Here is a 19,741-nt window from a genome sequence, read left to right on the forward strand (position 1 = left end):
AGACATAAAGCTGAAAATTACAGGCCAGTAAATTTGACATGCATTGTATGTAAGCTTTGGGAAGGCATTCTTTCTGATTATATTAGACATGTTTGTGAAATTAATAACTGGTTCGATAGAAGGCAATTCGGTTTTAGGAAAGGTTATTCCACTGAAGCTCAACTTGTAGGATTCCAGCAAGATATAGCAGATATCTTGGATTCTGGAGGTCAAATGGACTGTATCACGATTGACATGTCTAAAGCATTTGATAGGGTGTATCATGGGAGACTACTGGCAAAAATGAGTGCAATTGGACTAGACAAAAGAGTGACTGAATGGGTTGCTATATTTCTAGAAAATAGATCTCAGAGAGTTAGAGTAGGTGAAGCTTTGTCTGACCCTGTAATAGTTGAGAGGGGAGTTACTCAGGGCAGTGTTATCAGACCTTTATGTTTTCTTATATATATAAATGATTTCAGTAAAGGAGTGGAATCAGAGGTAAGGCTTTTTGCGGATGATGTTATTCTCTATAGAGTGATAAATAAGTTACAAGATTGTGAGCAACTGCAACGTGACCTCGAAAATATTGTGAGATGGACAGCAGGCAATGGTATGTTGATAAACGGGGCTAAAAGTCAGGTTGTGAGTTTCACAAATAGGAAAAGTCCTCTCAGTTTTAATTACTGCGTTGATGGGGTGAAAGTTCCTTTTGGGGATCATTGTAAGTATCTAGGTGTTAATATAAGGAAAGATCTTCACTGGGGTAATCACATAAATGGGATTGTAAATAAAGGGTACCGATCTCTGCACATGGTTATGAGGGTGTTTAGGGGTTGTAGTAAGGATGGAAAGGAGAGTGCATATAAGTCTCTGGTAAGACCCCAACTAGAGTATGGTTCCAGTGTATGGGACCCTCACCAGGATTACCTGATTCAAGAACTGGAAAAAATCCAAAGAAAAGCAGCTCGATTTGTTCTGGGTGATTTCCGACAAAAGAGTAGCGTTACTAAAATGTTGCAATGTTTGGGTTGGGAAGAATTGAGAGAAAGAAGAAGAGCTGCTCGACTAAGTGGTATGTATTACAAGTGATGAAAATCACTTTTCGTCCGTATTGAAAGTTTCATAAACTGTATATAGGATAATATCTTTTGTTTATTTCCACCTATTCAATACATTACAAGAAGTTGGCATTTACTTTAAAACATTATTCAGATGAGACATGTTTCGCCTCTCACTGTGAGGCATCTTCAGTCATTATCAAAAACCTTATTATTTTACCAGGCATCTGGTTAAAGATATTCAAAAATGTGTTTGATGATTATAAGAGAGGTAAGATTTACGTTAGTTATAAACATGTTCATGAAGTAACTAAAAATCTAATATATTGATAAAAACATAAGTAGTTCTTTGTTGAATAGAACTTGTTTGATTGTACTATATAGTAAAAGTCCTATTCAACAAAGAACTACTTATGTTTTTATCAATATATTAGATTTTTAGTTACTTCATGAACATGTTTATAACTAACGTAAATCTTACCTCTCTTATAATCATCAAACACATTTTTGAATATCTTTAACCAGATGCCTGGTAAAATAATAAGGTTTTTGATAATGACTGAAGATGCCTCACAGTGAGAGGCGAAACATGTCTCATCTGAATAATGTTTTAAAGTAAATGCCAACTTCTTGTAATGTATTGAATAGGTGGAAATAAACAAAAGATATTATCCTATATACAGTTTAAGTGGTATGTTCCGAGCTGTCAGCGGAGAGATGGAGTGGATTGACATTAGTAGACGAATAGGTTTGAATGGCGTCTATAAAAGTAGGAAAGATCACAATATGAAGATAAAGTTGGAATTCAAGAGGACAAACTGGGGCAAATATTCATTTATAGGAAGGGGAGTTAGGGATTGGAATAACTTACCAAGGGAGATGTTCAATAAATTTCCAATTTCTTTGAAATCATTTCGGAAAAGGCTAGGAAAGCAACAAATAGGGAATCTGCCACCTGGGCGACTGCCCTAAATGCAGATCAGTATTGATTGATTGATTGATTGATAATGGTACTTATCGCTAGTAAAGTAGAACTATGGTATTTCTCATGTGGCGATACTAATCACAAGTAACGTAGACTCACAATGTTCCACACATTGTGATACTATATCACAGATAGTGTATCACGCACTGGTAACTCATATCTATGGTGTTTCTCACATAATAGTGCCACTCATACACAAAGCAAACCCATGGTGTTCCTCACATAGTGGTACTAATCACAGAAGGCTGTACTATCCCATGGTGTTCCTCACACAGTGGGTACTAAACACAGGCAACGTACACCCATAGTGTCGCACATATAGTAGTACTGATCACAGGCAACGCCCAGACCCATGGTGTTTCTCACATAATGGTACTAATCACAAGCAACCTAAGCCCATGGTCTTCTGCATATAGTGGTACTAATCACAGGTACTGTAAACCCATAGCGATCCCCCCCATGTTGCTACTAATCACAAACCTATTGTGTATCTCTCATAGTGGTACTGTCTGTCGGTCTATATCGGTCCCTCAATCCTGAGGATCGTGATCTCTGAAGATATTTCTTTGTACCCGTTTCCATCCTCCACGGTCTTCTGCTATACGGGTAGATTGTATGAACGATGTCTTTGTTGCATGTTTTATGCCATCTGTCCAGCGTATAGGTGCTCGCCCATGCTCCCTCTTTCCAGGCACGTTTCCCAAGATTATGTGCTTTTCAAGGCTTCCTTCTCCACGACGCATAATATGACCAAAGAATTGGAGAACCCTCTGTTGACATTTTGCCGATAGCCTGGTACTGATGTTCAGCTCATTGAGGATGGATTCGTTGGTTCGAAATGCTGTCAAAGGAATGCGAAGCATTCTTCTCCAGCACCACATCTCGAATGAGTTGATCTTATTCAAATCTGAAGCACGTAAAGTCCACGTTTCAGCACCATAGAGCAAGACAGAGAATACCAGTGTCTGTACTAATCTCATCTTTAGCTTTATAGAAATAGAGTGATGCTTCCAAATATGAGATAACCGAGACATGATATTCTTGGCCATGGCAATCCTTCTCCTGATCTCTATTTCTCAGCTGTCGTTGCTAGTTATAATGGCACCCAGGTAAACATTTCTGAAACCATTTCCATTTCGCTGAAGGCACTGAGTTCGTTCAGCTTGCCAGGCCTATCAACTACCATAATTTTTGTCTTTCACATGTTGATCTGCAAACCCGAACTGATGCTCGCAGTTATGACACGGTCTAAAAGTTCTGTCATTTCTGCCTCATCCATGGCAATCAATACAGTGTCATCTGCATCTTTCTGCCACCAATAGAAAATCCACCAGTCCATCCAGCCAATGCAGTTCTCATGATGTACTCACCATAAATATTAAAAAGCTGGGGTGACAATATACAACCTCGATGAACGCTCCTCTGTGTCTTGAAGATTTCAGACATCTTGACATTTATCCTGACAACTGCTGTGTTAGACTCATATAGATTCTTTATCACGAGATACGATGTTTTGGAACTCCCATTTCCAATAACACTTGCCAAAGTTTCTCCCAGTGAACACAGTCAAAGGCTTTCCTATAGTCTAGAAAGCAAATGATCATAGGAAGCTGGAATTCTCTGCTCTTTTTTATTAGTTGTCGGATGTTCAACAGCTGTTCTCTTGTGCCTTTTCCTTTGAGGAAACAAGCTTGTTCAGGGGGAATCTGTGAACTAATATAATTTTGGAGTCTGTCTTTCAAGATATACAACATGATCTTGCTAGCATGTGAGATTAACGATAAGGTCCTCGTAGTTATCACATTTCATTGTTGAGCCCTTTTTATGCAAGAGGATGAAAATGGATGTAACCCATTCAGCTGGCCATTTGCCATTTCTCCATATTTTATTGCAAATGTCTGTGATGATTTGAGCACCAATATCGCTCGTCTCTTTCAGTAGTTCAGCTGTTGTCAGAACCCTATGATTTTTGTGCGGTCGCAACGATATAATTGCCCTTTCTGTTTCCTGAAGTAAGATGTCTTGTTCTTGTTCAAAATCTTGCAATTCAACCATCAGCCGTTCTGTCTCTTCTTTATACAACTCCTCACAGTACTGTTTCCATCTATTCAATACAATTTCAAAATCATGTATACTATGACCATTAGAATCTTCTATGGACCATACACAAGGTTTGTATTTATTTGACAGCTGTTTTACTTTATGGTATATATCTCGTGTCTCACTGTGATGGCCATGAGCTTCAATTTCTTCACAAATTCCTGATAGATACTTATGTTTGTCTGAGCGGCAATTACGTTGAATTTCACGACACAGCTCAAAGTATCTGTCTTGAATGTGCAAGCCTGTTTCTTTCAGTTTTTCCGCTCTTCTATAAGCTGCCACGTATGATCACTGATCCAACACTTACGATGACCCTGTATTGGGGAAGAATATTTCATCGCAACGGTCACTATACTTTGTTTGAGGTCTTCCCATGTGACCACTTCATCAGTACTGTGCTCCCTTCTAGTGTTCAAAAGAACATTTTGGATTTCCACACCAAAACTCCTTAAGTTTTCACCTTCTACCTTTTGCATTTTGCAAGGTACATAGCGCATACCTCTGAGTTTCACCCTGAACACCATAAACAGTAGTTGGTGATCTGAGCACCGTCTGCACCAGGGTATGTTTTTGCATTGATGACAGAGGATTTCCAGCGATTGTTAACCAATATAAAATCAATCTGATTTCTATGAGGACCATCAGAGGAGCACCATGTATACAGTCAACGAATATCATGTTGAAAGAATGTTTTGGTTACACATAATTCACGTTCATGCAAAACTGTAGTAGCCTCTCTCCACTATCATTTCGCTTTCCAATGCCACAATGGCCCACGATGTGTCTAAACTCACCGTCAGTGGTCGTTTCTCCAATCTACTACTACTACTGCTACTACTACTACTACTACTACTACTACTACTCGCAAGTAAAGTCAATCCATGGTGTTCCTCACGTGATTGTACTAATCACAAGTAGTCTCATGGTTCTAATGCAATCATCCCTTGGTTTAGTCAACTTTTACAACAGGCAGGGGATACTGTGGGTATATTTTCATCTGCGCCCCCCGCCACAGGGGGGTCACAGAAAGAAAAAAAATGGAAGGGATCCAATACTTTGAAAAATGAAGTGCTGGACAAAGAAAGGCAAGGCCCACGACAGGTGAGAAAATGAAAGACTCCCTAGGCCTCGAATGCTCTAATACCGTCGAGGTCGGAAAAGAACAAGAGTTGACCAAGGGAGATCGGTCAGGATAGATGAAAGTGAGGAGCCTGGCACAAGAAAGTGGAAGAAATGCAAGGACTCAGCTAAGGGCCCCGCAGTTTCAGACCCACGCTCTCAGGTTGAGAGCCCCTGAGGCTCAGCCTAATAACAAAAGTATAGCAAGATTCATGGTGGTGGTGATTATTGTTTAAGAGGAACTACAACTAGGCAACATCCTCTATGTAACACTAATCAGAGCGAAAAAATGGAAGGGGTCCGACACTTTGAAAAATTAAGGTATCGGCCAAAGGAAGACAAGGGCCACGAAGGGCGTGAAAATGAAAGACTCCCTAGGCCTCCATACGTAATACCGTCGGGGTCGAAGAAAACAAGAGCTGACCAAGGAAGGTCGGATAGGATAGATAAAAGTGAGGGGTCTGGCACAAGTAAGTGGAAGCAATGCAAGGACTCAGCTAAGGGCCCCATAGTTGCAGACCCATGCAGGGGGAATTCATGATGTTCTTAATGAACTGCTACAACAAATAACACAACCAAAATTTCTGGAGTTAAACATAACTCCATCAAATGCACAATTAAGACATACACTTAAACAGGCCTACATATGTTAAAACCCGTATTTGTAGATAAAATGTCATGTCTTCAAATGATGTAATATTAAAGTACTTTTTTTTTAAATTGATCCTGTGATTGTCCAATAAGAAACGTTGAATGATAGTCCAACACTTGGCTGAGTGAATGTTCAAATGTTTGAGTTAAAATGGACTTTAATTCAGGTGTAATTTCCTCAAAATGCAGGTTGAGTTGCTGGATAGGTATTATGGAGAAAATTGAGAAGAAGAAGTCTAAAAAGAAAATTAGAATAAAGTGAACAACTTGAAGAATTTGTTGACTTTTGTATGTTGTTTTATATGTTTTCATTTAGAAGAAGGGTCTTCAAACCACAATAATAATAAATAAGTAAAGTCAATCCATTGTGTTCCTCACATGATTGTACTAATCACAAATAGTCTCATGGTTCTAATGCAATCATCCCTTGGTCACCCCTTTTAGCCAACTTTTACAACAGGCAGGGGATACTGTGGGTATATTTTTCATCTGCATGGGTCTGCAACTATGGGGCCCTTAGCTGAGTCCTTGCATTGCTTCCACTTAATTGTGCCAGGCTCCTCACTTTCATCTATCCTGACCGATCTGCCTTGGTCAACTCTTGTTCTCTTTCGACCCCGACGGTATTAGAGCATTCGAGGCCTAGGGTGTCTTTCATTTTCACACCTTTCGTGGCCCTTGCCTTTCTTTGTCCAGCACTTCATTTTTCAAAGTATCGGATCCCTTCCATTTTTTTCTCTCTCTGATAATGATAAATGAAATTTATTTTTCTATGTTATTGTTTCAGTAAAAGTCCTATCAGTCAAAGAAAAGAGGGAAACTGACATCACAGTGCTTTGAAAATGTTCAAATGTTTGTAGTTTTAAAATTAGAGCTGAAAACATAGCTGCCCCCAAAATTGTGGTACATCCCCCTTTTTATGACTGTCTTGTCTCGCATTCCTTCCTTCAACAGTTGGTCATCCTAACTGCAACACTGTCCTTGCTGATGCGACCTGTGAACATACTACAAAACTGCAATGAGCATTGAACTCTAGTCTTCAATTTGCTTTTAACTTACCCCCAAGCTACGCAGCTCCTTCCTGGCTGAAACAAGACAGACATGGAAGTTTCATATACATAGGTGTACTAATCACACGGACTCGTACTATCCCGTGGTGTTCCTCACATAGTGGGTACTAATCATAGGCAAGGCAGACCCATGGTGTCGCTCATATAGTGGTACTAATCACAGGTATTGTAGAACCCACCCTGATTCACACATTGCCGCTACTAATCACAACCTATTGTGTACCTAACATAGCGGTACTACGGGCAAGTAAAGGCTACCCATGTTGTTCCCCGCATGGTGGTACTAATTACAAGTAATCTCATGGTTCTAATTTGATCATCACTTGGTCGTCCCTTTTAGTCACCTCTTATGATAGGCAGGGGATACCGTGGGTTTCTTCGACTGCGTCCCTCACCCACAGAGGGATGTGTGCTTGGTCCGCAAGAGGTATTTTATTTTGCTCAAGTCCGCCGGCAAGCCTGTTAGGACCCCCCTTATCCACCACCTGGGACGCGCCACGTGGGAGTATCACCTCCCCCCTGCTACGCCACCGTATAGAGCGTTCCAACCTTAAATTGCAGTACAGCAGTAATGGCATAATTCTGTCTCTTTCCTTCTCCCATGTTTTGCGGGTAGCGCTGTCCTACTCCAATGCAGCGGGTTTGCCAAATATCCGTAAATCAGAATGTTATCGGTTAAAGTGGTGGTGGTGGTGGTGATTTTTGTTTTAAGAGGAAGTACAACGAGGTAATCATCCTCTATATAACACTAATCAGGGGGGAAAATGGAAGGGATCCGACACTTCGAAAAATGAAGATATCGGTCAAAGAAAGACAAGGGCCACGAAGGGCGTGAAAATGAAAGACTCCCTAGCCCTCGCAAACCTAATAGCGTCGGGGTCGGAAAAGAACAAGAGTTGACCAAGAGAGGTCGGATAGGATAGAAGAAAGTGAGGAGCCTAGCACAAGTAAGTGGAAGCAATGCCAGGACTCGGCTGAGGGCCCCGTGGTCGCCAACCCACGCTCCAAAGTTCAGAGCCCCTGAGGCCCCTTTTAGTCGCCTCTTACGACAGGCAGGGGATACCATGGGTGTTATTCTCCCGCCCCCACCCACAGGGGGAATGTTATCGGTTAAAATGGGTGAATATCGTGTTATGTACAGAATTTCAAGGCGCATTTGATGTCATTAACAAAAAAAAAAAAAAAAAAAAAAAAAATGTAAAAAAAATTAATTTAGTGTGAAAATGGTAATATAATGCAAAGCGTCGCCACTTCACTGCATAGTACTTATCATGTCATAACTCCTATTTTATATTCATTATTTTCCTAATTTTTTCACTGCTGGTAAAGAAATATTTCAGCTTGATGTAGATAAGTTTATTTATAAATTTAAATGATAACAAAATGCAGTATATGCGTTTATTCTCAGTCATGTTCAGAGAATTTTATGTGCAGGCACGAAAAAGTCAGTCGCTGGCCAGCGTCTTTCGTATTGAATTTGCATGGGGGGTCAAAGTGAGGCAAATAGTCTTCAGATATGGAAGTTATTTTTAAAACAATCCCGAAGTTCTTATCTTGCTTAGTTCTTAATTTGTGACAGGAAAAATATCTCCTTGAATTTTAGTTTTGCGCGTGACTCGGCTGGCTGTCTGGCTGGCGTACCGGTAATGATCTCCCAAACATGCTCTTTTAACATTTCCAGACTGTCGCATGCAGTGCAGTGCTCATTTTGTCAGTAGTATGTATAATAGTGATTAAATACATATCAGTGACATATGTACAATTCTTGAGGGAAAGTGTATTTCTTTGTGTGGTTCGTGAGTTCGTGCTCGTGCGTGGGGATCTAATTTCGAAGAAAAAGTGCAGAAGTATTATGGCGTGGTTAAAGCAAAACAAACGGTCTTCGGATATGGAAGTTATTTTTAAATCATATCTCAAGTCCTTATCTCGTTATCTCTTAATTTATGACAGGGAGAACGTCTCGTTTGTTTCTGTTTCATAAGTGACTCGGCTGGCTGAGCTTTTAAATATACTGACAGCCGTGTGCAGTGGTATTCATTTAATCACTATTATAAGATTGATGGAATAAAGATCAGTGATATATATATAATATTTAATGGCGTGTGGCCTCCGAATAGGCTGAGTGCAGGTCTTTTGAATTGACGCCGCAAAGGCGACCTGCGCGTCTGTAAGAATGGGGCCCTACCTGCGATAAATTCTAATGCTGAAGACGGCAAGCACATGCAACCCCCGAGCCATTGGAATTAACCAATTAAGGTTAAAATCCCCGACCCGGCTGGGAATCAAACCCAGGGCCCTCTGGACCAAAGGCCAGCACGCTAACCATTTAGCCATGGAGCCGGACAAGATCAGTGATAAATGTATACCTCTTGAGGACAAGTGGATTGTGTTTGCTGTGTTTGTGTAGTCTGTGTAGTTGTCAGTTCGTGCTCGTGCGGGGGGGTTCATAGTTCCAAGAAAAATGCAGAAGGATGTACAATGGATCGTCAAATTAAAAAGAAATGTTCCGTAGGTAAACCCAGGGGAAAAGAAAGCAATAATATAATGAGTGTCCTAAATTATTTTTTAAAGACTAAGAATATGAGCAGTGCAGTCAGTGAAACAGCTAAACTACCGGTTGTTCCGAAAGAACAATCTATGCTATAAGAAATGAACACACACATGGTCCTTTGCGAACTGTCGCAAAAAAAAAAAAAAAAAAAAAAAAAAAAAAAAAAAAAAAAAAGAAGGACGGCAGATAAATGCAAGGAAAATTAAATATGATGAAATTATGCGAAGTGGAGTGCATCGGGTGGTTCACTCTCTTTTATTTGCTAACATACCACCGACATTGAACATGATTTTGAGTCGGGTAAATGGAGAAGATTCTTTGCCACGATTTTCCAAAACTACGTTGTATCGCTTTCATTGAAACAGATGAAATTAATCATTGAAGGCACAGATATCTCACGGAGATAAAACGTTTGAGGGCACAAAATAAAGCTATAATTTACACAGATGAATCGTGGGTAAATATTGGGCAGACAGTGACAAAAGAATGGAAGGATACGACAGTGAAAAGTGCACGGCAGGCCGCCACTGAATGGGCGAGTTCGGGAATTACAGCCGAGGACCGTGATTTGCCTTAGTACACGTGGGTAATGAACATGGTTTTGTTCCAAATGCTGAACTAACATTTTTATGGCATAAAAACATAAGACAATTGGGCAAATTACATGAACAAAGTAAAGAAAAATGAAAGAGATTTGTGGAAAGCAGGCAAATTACAGGACGATGTCGACGATGAAAAGTTTTTAATACGACTTTCTTCATCGTCCGGATCATCCTCAAGTTCATCTCCCGAACCCGGTTCATCCAAAGCGGGAACATCAGGCCTTGCAGAAATGATAGAAGGTGTACGTCCAATGTCTGAGAGCAACGCCAGTGATTAAGGTATGTTGTATTTATTTTACCATCCTACAAATATTAATTTATGAATGAATGAACTTAAAATTACAAAATTACAAATAAAAAATGTGGAACTGTGACGTCCTGTTTGAGTCACACTCGAGCGTGATCTTCACAAGTCGACTTCGCAACAGCGCGTTCCATCTACGCTGTACTGCAATTTAAGGTTGGAACGCTCTATAGTAGGTTTGTGAGCCATCTTGTGTTCGGGCTATCAGTTGTTACTGACTTTGCATTGACTGAGAAGAAAGAAAAAGGTAACTACTTCACCAGAAGTATCAAATGACTGCAATAAGTAGTTGTCGCAGCAGACATCTCCATTTGATGTCATCGTCGTGACCCAGAACATGCTAATTGCTTTATGTCGCACTGACACAGATAGGTCTTATGGGGATGATGGGATAAGAAAGGCCTAGGAGTTGGAAGGAAGCAGCCGTAGCCTTTGCATTTGCCTGGTATGAAAATAGAAAACCAAGGAAAACCATCTTCAGGGCTGCCGACAGTGGGAATCGAACCCACTATCTCCCGGATGCAAGCTCACAGCCGCGTGCCCCTGACAGCATGGCCAACTCTCCCGGTCCCAGAACATGCTTTATGATTTTAAACTTGCACTAGCTCCTTACAAAGATTGCGTACATTCCTTCAGAATCCAGAAGGTCGACCGTTCCACACACAGCTGGAAGAGCCCCGAATGTGTTGCTAAAGATGATAATGATGTACATGAAGATAACAGTGATGGATGCACTGAGTTTTTTGTTTATTTTATCGTATGATGAATGTTTGTACATATATATAATTTCAGGATAAATGTGTGTAGTCACAAGTCCGTACAATACTACAAATCTACGTCTAGTTTTTGGATCCAGTCAAATGCTTCAACCGATGTACGGTGAATGTCCATTAGTTTTCCTTTGAAAGCTCAAATTGGGCAGTCAGCAATTATTTAGTGGATTGACTGAGAAGGGGCATCACAGTCACAATTTGCAGAGCTAGTCCAACCCCATATGCACAATAGATAACCGCATCTGCCTTGTCCAGCTCTTATCTGATTGATGATTCTCCACTGTCGCCTAGGAAGATCAAATCCTTGTACATGTTTAGAAGGGTTCTCAACTAGATGTTTGTTGACTACTGAAGACGGATCCCTCTGGGCTTTCCATAAAATGTTAACATGAAAAGACGTTCTTTCAAGATCTATTGCTGTACATCAGGGTGGTTTCCTTGATTTCAGTCAGTGATGTTCAGCGTTTGTAATATCTTGAACGATGGGTAGTAGGGAGTTCTACCTTTAGGAGAGCTTCTGATCGTCTTTGGGCTGGAGGTGGAATGTTGCTGAGAACAGGAAGCATAGCATGTTCATGCTACAAATGCATCCCGTGATTATGTGCATTGCATGATTGAGTTGTACATCAATCTTCTTAGTGTGAACACTATTCATCCAGGAGGGTCAGCAGTATTCAGCATCAGAATATGATAAGGCTAATGCTCTTGATATTAGAACATGAGTATTGCACTGAGTGAAAACATTCTAGTGATCTATGATGTTACTGTGTTATTATCTTAATCCATTTTCAATACCATGTAATGTAAAATATATATATATATATATATATATATATATATATATAGATAGATATGAAAAAATACCAAAAATCTATAACACAAACGTAAACTATCATCATTTTTTTTTAAACAGCTACTTTACATCGCACGGCCCAGATAGGTCTTATGGTGACGATGGGATAGGAGAGTACTAGGAGTGGAAGGAAGCGGCTGTAGCCTTAATTAAGGTTCTTACTGGGCGAGTTGGCCATGCGGTTAGGTGCGCGCGGCTGTGAGCTTGCATCCGGGAGATAGTGGGTTCGAATCCCACTGTCGGCAGCCCTGAAGATGGTTTTCAGTGGTTTCCCATTTTCACACCAGGCAAATTAATTAATTAAGGCCACGGCCGCTTCCTTCCAACTCCTAGGACTTTCCTATCCCTTCGTCGCCATAAGACCTATCTGTGTCATTGCGACGTAAAGCCACTAGTAAAAAAAAAATTAAGGATTAGCCCAGCATTTGCTTGCTATGAAAACAGAAAACCTCAGAAAACCAATTTCACGGCCACTGACAGTGGGGTTCGAACCCACTATCTCCCGAATGTAAGCTCACAGCTGTGCATCCCTAATCGCACGGCCAACTCGTTCGGTAGACTATCATCAAGTTTTGTTGAATAAACTATGGTAATAATGACAGTGGCTTAAATATACATGTGTAAGAACTAATTCTGATGAACTGAAGTGAATGAAAGAAATATTGTATTTCCTTCATGATAATTTCAGGCAAAAACTACCAATATCAGAAAGCCTTTTATTTTTTTAAGGACAATTTTAAATTTTCAATATCAAAAGTTTCAACAAATTGTTTCTTTCTTGTGAATAGATGTATGATAAAAAGTTTCCCTTTTTTCATTGTAACACAAAACCACATTTAGACAGTTCAGCGCCTCTGTCTAACGTGTTAGATCAGCCTGTTATAGTTAGATACCAGAGTTTTCTTGCAGCAAGCATGCGGTGCCAAATTTCACATTAATTATGTGAGTAAATATAATTTCATACATTTGTTAATACTAAATTTATTATTATAATTACTATTAATCATCGTAGTACAGACAGCATTAAGGGCGAGGGAGTGATTAACTCGGTGGCTTAGCCGCTGGCTTCCCATGCAGAAGACTGAGGTTCGAATCCCGGTTGATCTTGTGTCAACATTTTCATCTCAAGAAAGGATATCCGGTCATAAATCCCTAGCCAATATCAAAATGAGCCTGGCTGGCCCCAGCAACTCCAGAAATAACTGGGATAAGGCAGCAGTAGTGTCGAAGTAGTGCCATCGTAACCTGATGCCCGCGTGCCCCTAGTGTTCTCCGTAGGACCTTTTTAATGGGCCAAGCAATTTTTACAGACAGCCCAGGTAACCTAAGCTAGGTATGTGCTAGTTACACAATATTAATACATATCTGAGTCACTTGGTCCTCCAAATTAAGAAGCACCTACGATACCTTCTGCTTGACGTAAGAAGCGAATGAAGAGATCCCCAGGGGCTCTTGAGACTGTGGGTTGGCGACCATGTGGGACTTTAACCGAGTCCTGGCATTGCTTCCACTTACTTGTGCCAGGCTCCTCACTTTCATCTATGTTATCTGACACTCTTGGCCAATTCTTGTTCTTTTCACATCCGAACGGTATTAGGTCACAAGGCCTAGCGTGTCTTTCACTTTCACGCCCTACGTGTCGCTTGTCTTTCTTTGGTTGATACCTTCATTTTTTGAAGTGTCGCACCCCTTCCATTTTCACTCCGATTAATGTTAGTAGAGGATGGTTGCCTAGTACTTCCTTATAAAACAATAACCACCACCACCACCCTACTCCACAACCAAGTGGTAAGCTCTGGAGTTACATGATTATGAACAAGCAATAGAACACTAGAAGTTCAAAATATTCCCTTTCGTCTCGTTCTTCATTATAACATTAAAATAGTTAAATTTTGCAGTTAATATTTACCTGTCCGATATTATTGTAAATGCCTTGAAGGGAATACATCAAAATGTTATCATATAATTTTTTTTACATATTATTCCCCGCCCGGCTACTCATTCCTGCCACCCAACTGATGAAGATTTATGGGGAAAACACTGCCTTAGTTATCTTGTGAAGGTGCCTGAGTGCAAACGAATGTTGGACAGCCCTGGGTTATTGTTTCTCCTGAACATTTCATATTTTTGACAATGGTTGTTTTATCCACAAATTACCAATCAGAACCCCTTAGCTCATGAAAATTACCAAAAAATCAGTTCTATGTCTATCATGTTGTGATTACCGCGATCTCTACAAATACCATCCCTTGTCCACAACCTGAACACAATACAGCAGTATGTTAACAGAGATCCATCAGACCAGTATTTCTTGGCAAGAAAAATTATAAAACAAAACATTTTCTTTTTGTAACATGAAAGTAAACCCAATGGCATACACAGTCTACCTTTCCTTCCTTCTTACCTTTCTTCAGCTTACCCCTGTTATTTATGGGGTCGCTGGATTCACCTAAGCAAATTTTGGTTTTCGCCAGCGTTTAATACTGGATGCCCTTCCTGACGCCACGTGATTCTTAAGATGCAAAATCTCGACCCAGGATTCGAACCTCAGTTCACCAGATGGCCAGTAGATATTGGTGTGTCACCTCGTCTGCCTAACATTCCCAGCTGTAGGCCTGCAGCGTGGCTTTGTTGACAGGGTCCGCTGTCTCTCTCATCAAACAGCTCCTCAGAACAAACTTCATTCTAATCCGGCGGTCTGACATTAAATCCCGCCGATGTTCCGGGGACCGAACTTAGGGGTTTCCAGTCAAGACGAATTTTTTCTTTATTAGTAGGCTATACATAGCACAAATATGCATATGGATAGGGGTTGGCACAGTTCCGCAAGATATATAAAAAGTAAAGTTATATTGTATTATATAAAATACGATACTATATTATTGACGAAGTTCATATTCCATAAAATCACGGTCTGGTCGCGAAATTTCTGATCCCCGTAGGATTGCCATACGTCCTGGATTTTCCGGGAGTTCGCACCGGATTACAACAACCGTAAAAATGAATAGGTTTCAGCATCATGCAAAGGGATGTTACAAAAAAATTACTATGCCTTAATGCACATATCCATTGTATGAATTACAACAGTCGACGAGAAGTGGATTAAAACTCTTAGAATATTCGTTAAGAACCAGATTTTTCTACCGTACTTGAATTCTTTCTCCGACTCTCCTGAACTACTCTGTGTGTGTGTGTGTGTGTGTGAGTAAGAGAGAACGATTGCATGAAGGGGGGGGGGGGAAGAAGAAAGGAAAAACAGGTTTAGGGTGTAAGACTGAGCTCTTGAATTGATTTGGGAGCGACGAAAGGAAGTATCATAAGCATAAGCAGTTTCCTACCCTCTGGCGCGGTAACTTCAACAGGTTACAGTCCGGTAACGACTTTCTATGGTATACCGACGAACAATAAGAAAACAGCACGTTCCTCTAAAACGTAATAGCAAAATTCCCTTTATATTCTATACAACAGACTATGCAGGACATATCAGAAGCAACAATTTACACAGACCGTAAACCACCTGTATACAACAGACTCCTACATTACATATCACCCATAAGGTATAATACACATACCGTGTACAATATCCAACACACGATTCACGGAAATGATGACCGATAATGGAAGAATTATTTCAAGTCAACAATCTCACTGGTTTCCTTGATCTTGCTCATTACTGGCATAAATAACGAAAAGACCGCAGAAAATATGACTTTACTTCACACGAAATTCATGCCTCCGTTCCGTCCAAAGAGGATGCCCATTGGTCCATACATACACTATCGATCCAACTTGTATACAGTATCGCCAACGTACTTGTTGAAAATTAGCTGTATACTTTACTATACTTCATTAAAAATCAGCTACTTAACGATGTTATGCGTTCTATGTTAGTGAATATATACATTTGGCATTAGAACTGGCATTATTTTCCTAATATAAATGATCAAACAATAAGCTATGGATGTTCAAGAATGTGACTATAAGTTATGTTTAGGATGATCACATCAACAGACCCATATGTTTGCAGACAGATGACAGCCACTACGCGCGGGAGACCTGTTGCCATGGAAACCCCGAGCTAATGTCAATTTCTTTATAATAAGAAAAAATTGCGCACAAATGTGCATAACATTTTAGAGTAATCCAATAAGGAAACTGTTCTCTTACTGCATTCACTAAAATGGTACCGATCACATCGTCTTTCATATAACACGCACACGCACTGCACAGATGGGTCATGAAAACCAGGTCGTAGGCACAGTTTGTGATGGAAACCATGTACGGTATGGCCAATCTGTTCAGAGCACTCCTCAGTTCGTTGTTCGGCCCAGTCCAGCTTCGATTAATCATTGCGTCCGTCCGGTAGAATTCCAAGTCAATTTCCGCTCGTTTTGTATTGTATTGTATTGTATTTTATTTCGTCCAACTGATCATACAGTGATATGGGACACGTCAATAATTATATTTACAGTAACAAAGGATAAAACAGTAATATACATGCCATGATAAATAAAGAGAAATATACAATGCGGTAAAGAGGCACAGATTTAAAAAAAAGTGATACATAAGTTAATTTTCAAGAGCTAAGTATTCTTCAATAGAATAAAAACAATGGTTAGAAACAAATTTGAATAATTCTTTCTTAAATTTTGAACATGGTTTTATCTGCTTAATGTAGTCTGGTAATTTATTAAATAAATGTACTCCTGCATAACTCAAACTTGATTCATATAGCTTAGTTTTGTGTGGTTCTATGTGCAGACTGTGTTTATTTCTAGTATTATACCTATGTACATCAGAGTTTATGGTGTAGCTGTTTACATTCTCCTTCATATATACAAGTGTATGGAAGATATAAAGGCTAGGCAATGGTAAAATAAAATAAAGTTTAAAGTATTTCTTGCAGCTTGTCCTCCTGCCGACACCGGCCATTCCTCTAATTATTTTCTTTTGTAACTTAAAGATGACTTCGCTATATCGTGAATTCCCCCAGTAAATGATTCCATAGGTTAGTATGGGATGGACATATGCAAAATACATAATTTGGCAAGCCTTTAAATTAAAACTATTTTTCAAAGATATTATCATGAAATAAATTCTACTAAGCTTTTTCCCTATAAACTCTGTATGTTTATCCCAGGTTAATGATTCATCCATCCACAAGCCAAGAAACTTTGTTGATGATGAGTACTCAATTATGGTCTCTCCAAATGATATTGGACTAACTTCCATATTGAAATTAATCTTATGGTGAAATCTAATCACAGAAGTTTTCTGTTTACTTAAAATTAATTTATTATCTTCAAGCCAGCTCAGGATATTACTCACTATATTGCCTGCCTTCAATTCTAACCCTTCAGAACTTTCATCAGCTACAAAAACAGTAATATCATCTGCAAACAAAGTTAATTGCACTCCTTGAATATCATCAACAATTTGGACGATATCATTAATAAATATTAAAAATAATAATGGTCCTAAAACTGACCCCTGTGGAACACCATGATCTATATTTCTGGCACAGGAATACACATTCTTAATTACATTTTTGCTCAAATCAGTACCGGTATATGATATTTCAACAATCTGTCTTCTATCCCCTAAAAATGATTTGAACCAGTCATAAGCCATTCCCCGAACTCCATACATGTATAACTTTTCTAAAAGCAAGCTGTGGTCAATTATATCAAAAGCTTTTGTTAAGTCCAAGAAAATACCTAAACATGCACCCTTCCCATCTAGTGTGTCATATATCCGTTCAATAAAGTTAATGAATGCTGTGGTAGTTGATCTATTTTTACGAAAGCCATTCTGGCAACCAGCTAATATATTATGCTTCTCTAAGAATGATAACAGTCTATCGTACATAATTCTTTCCAGTATTTTGGAGAATACAGAGGGGAGGCAGACAGGCCTATAGTTACCAGCATCTTCTTCACTACCCTTTTTATGTATCGGAACAACTTTGGTTACCTTGAATTTGTCTGGAAATTTACCAGTGGTTAGTGACAAATTTATCAAGTAACAGAGAGGCTTGATTATGTATTGGTAACAGCATTTAATAAGGTAGTTTGAATAACCATCTAATCCAGAAGACTTCTTTTTACCCATCTGTTTTATTACCTTATCTATCTCTTGCTCAGTCACAGGAGTAAGAAACATGGATGATACATTCCTGTGAACTGTATTCAAGTTTGTTCTTGTCACTGATGTTTGAAAATTTTCTGTTAACCTCAGAACTGCTTCTATAAAATAGTTACTAAATATTTCTGCAACTTCTTCTGGATCACTGATTTCTTTCCCTGCATCTGTAAGAGTAATATTATTTTTTAATGGAACTAGAGTACCTTTCTCCCTTTTTATAATGTTCCACATACATTTAGACCTGTTTTTAGAATTTTTTAGCTCATTTTCATTATGCAATCTTTTGGCAGCCTTCAAAACTTCTTGATATATGTTCTTATATTTCTTATAATAATCCTTCAATTCAGATGAGGTGTTACTCCCTTTCACACATTTGCTTAAAAACCTTAATCGTCTACTTGAATTTCTAATTCCTGTTGTAATCCACTCATTCCTATAATTCTTTACAATTACCCTTTTGACTGGTATTGCCACTTGATAATAATAATCGAACAAACCCAAAAACTCACTGAAGGCCTCATTAGTTGAGTTATTTCTATATACACTCTCCCAAGTTTCCTTGGCCAATAACTGGTTAAAATATGAAATATTTTCCTTGTTGCACATTCTAGTTTCCCTGTAAATTACATTGTTATTTTTTAAATTATGGTTTCCTGTTACCCTAAAATTTAGATGCACAATTTGAGCAGAATGATCTGAAAAACCTGTATCATAAACTTCTATTTCATAGTTCCACATTTCCTCATTCAATACAACTTGATCTACTGCTGACTTTGTATCCCCAGATATTCTAGTCTAATATGAAGTAGTTCTTGTTCTTGTCATGTGGAGGGTAATTGTAGTCTCATTCTTATGTCTTCCATAAGGAAGGTTTCTCTGGCTAGCTCATAAGCAAGTCTTGAATGTGACATTTTGGAAATACCTAAAATTCTTTTCAAGAATCTAGCCTTGACATTCTCAATAACTCTAAGGTCAGATAGAGTTAGACGTTCCCAAATTAGCTCCAAACCGTATGTCAGGGCAGGTAGAACCTTTGCACAGAACAGTGTCATGGCTGTATTTAGAGACAGTTTAGTGGGTTCCTTCATATCATACATATTTCTGATGGCTGCCAATGACCTTTCTCTTCCATGAATTCTAAAAGAAGTAGAAGAGGGTTGGAGCGTAATCCCCAAGTATTTGAATGAATTCACAACTTCCAGGGCTGTTTCACTACTTGTTATCCTGTCATTTGCTGCTATTCTCCCTCCTTTCCGGAAAATCAATTAGACTGTTTTCTTTCTGTTGATTATAAGACTGTTCATGTCGGCATGCTCATCGAGCTTATCCATTACAGCTTGTAGGTCATCTCTGTTGTTCGATCCTATTGCTATGTCATCTGCATACTGGTACATCACAACCGATGTGTTGTGGTTGATATTTGTGATATCTGCTAAGGCTATGTTAAATAGATCGGACTAAGGGGGTCCCCTTGCAATACCCCGTTGCTTTGTATAATGGCTGCTGAGGATGCTTTGCCATCTTGTATCGTGACCCTGTTGTAAGC

The 19,741-nt window shown here is 39.3% G+C and overlaps 1 protein-coding gene across 1 annotated transcript in view; it reads right to left on the reverse strand.

Moving 5' to 3' along the window:
• LOC136886108 (F-box/LRR-repeat protein fbxl-1) overlaps window positions 1–15,736 on the reverse strand; it is a 30,089-nt gene extending 14,353 nt beyond the window's left edge. Inside the window, exon 1 of the mRNA XM_068230545.1 lies at window positions 15,624–15,736. The gene's annotated coding sequence lies outside the window, so the exon portion shown is untranslated. The remainder of the gene's footprint in view (window positions 1–15,623) is intronic.
• Window positions 15,737–19,741: the final 4,005 nt, after the last annotated feature.

The sequence above is a fragment of the Anabrus simplex genome, chromosome X (genome assembly GCF_040414725.1).
Source record: "Anabrus simplex isolate iqAnaSimp1 chromosome X, ASM4041472v1, whole genome shotgun sequence".
Taxonomy (NCBI): Eukaryota; Metazoa; Arthropoda; class Insecta; order Orthoptera; family Tettigoniidae; genus Anabrus; species Anabrus simplex.